General features: G+C 32.1%; 1 protein-coding gene across 5 annotated transcripts in view; it reads left to right on the plus strand.

The window, feature by feature from the left end:
* CTCF (CCCTC-binding factor) overlaps positions 1–1,156 on the plus strand; it is a 31,269-nt gene extending 30,113 nt beyond the window's left edge. For all 5 annotated transcript variants that reach the window (XM_075281787.1, XM_075281786.1, XM_075281790.1 and 2 more), the window contains exon 11: positions 1–1,156. This exon is cut by the window's left edge and continues 258 nt beyond it. The gene's annotated coding sequence lies outside the window, so the exon portion shown is untranslated.
* The last annotated feature ends 550 nt before the right edge of the window (positions 1,157–1,706 follow it).

Below are 1,706 nucleotides of genomic sequence, written 5' to 3' on the forward strand. Positions count from 1 at the left end.
ATGGGATTTTTATTTTTTTCCTTTTTTGTTAATTTTGATTTCAGTAAATTTTAAGGACTTTTACTGAACCCGTAAGGGGAAAAGTGGTAATGCACATTGGCTGGCGAAGGATTTGGTCTTCAGTGTCTGGAAAAGTGAAATCATGGACTCTTGGAAGCTGTATGTAGTGTTGGTGACATTTTAGAGATTTCATTAAAGGAAAGTGACTATTTTCATAGTTGCTTATTTTTATGTTTTGGCATTGAGATCTCAAGTAAGGGTATATTTCAACTTAACAACTGAATAGCTTATTCTTTTAGCAGATCCTTTCAATTTTTAAATGGTAATAAGAATATGTAAAAAGAAAAATGTCAAAGGCAAACGGACTGGCTAAAATATCAGCTATTACTTCTGCATAAATTGTTATGTTACACATCAAAAAAAAAATGGCAAGGCCTATTACAAGTCCTCAGAAGTACAGCTGATTGCAAAACATGGATGTCCATCATTCGTATTATAAATATATATAAATATATATATATATAGCATGCTTAAATGTTTTTGATTTTTCTTTTTCCTGACTATGGCTTTGTTGTGCAACACTTGATTCTGTAAATAACTTTTTTACATTTAATCTTTTTCTATCAAGAAGTTTAAATAACTGTGGAAAGATGTAGTCAGATTAATTTTAATGGCTGACATGGGAAAATTAAATATACATAAAGGTTCTTTGATGATAAAATCTCAGATCTGAAGCAAATGCTAAATGTAGTTGGTTTTGTTTTTGTTTTTTTTCCATACTGTTCATGACCATAAGTTTAGTGCACTATGGTATACATTTTGACACCAATTTCTTTTAGAACATTATTTTTATATACGCGACCTTAACATAGGATTCATGCCTAATACATCATGTTAGGAGGAACTCCACTCCTTTTGCCTGTAATTTAATTTTCCCTATATGTACTGCTTTTCAATAGCTATCAGTTTAGATTTTGAAAAGTCTGAATCTGTTTTGTTCATGGATTTTCTTAATTTTATAACTTTCTGTCCTGTGATATTTTCACTATTTTAAGAGGCCAACATTGATTCATTGTTAAATATTGTGATGGGCAAAAAAGTAGGATTTTTCAAATGCGAATGTACTACTGTACAGCTAATAAATAATGTAGAATTATTTGGTGTGATGGCTTCTTTTTAACGGCTTGTATTTCTATGATGAAGTGTTGTAAGTGTCACTGACCAGAATGACCTCATTAATAAAGAACATATTCTCATGGTACTTTTGGTTCAGTAGGGTGTAATGACAGTCCAGAGTTGACCATTAAAGAGGTAAGACATGGGATTGAGGCACTGGTTCAGCCTCAGACCTGGAGGAGTTTTTGGTAGCCTCCCTGTGAATACCCCTTTGAGGAAGAAGCTTCATTCTCATGGTATATGGTAACAAAAAATTAAGGACTATCTGGATAAGAAGGCTGACTGGTTCCTTAGGTGAACTTGGGCATTCATGGGAGCAACACTTAACCTCTTCAAGACCAAGCCTAAAAGTATCTTAATGACCAGGCCTCATTTTTCAAATCTGACGTTTCACTTTATGCGGTAATAACTTTGAGACGCTTTAACTTATACAAGTGATTTTGAAATTGTTTTCTTGTGACACATTATACTTCATGTTAGTGGTAAATATTGATCAATAATTTTATATTAAAAAAAAAATTGGAAAAAAT

The sequence above is a fragment of the Leptodactylus fuscus genome, chromosome 7, assembly GCF_031893055.1.
Source record: "Leptodactylus fuscus isolate aLepFus1 chromosome 7, aLepFus1.hap2, whole genome shotgun sequence".
NCBI classification, from domain to species: domain Eukaryota; kingdom Metazoa; phylum Chordata; class Amphibia; order Anura; family Leptodactylidae; genus Leptodactylus; species Leptodactylus fuscus.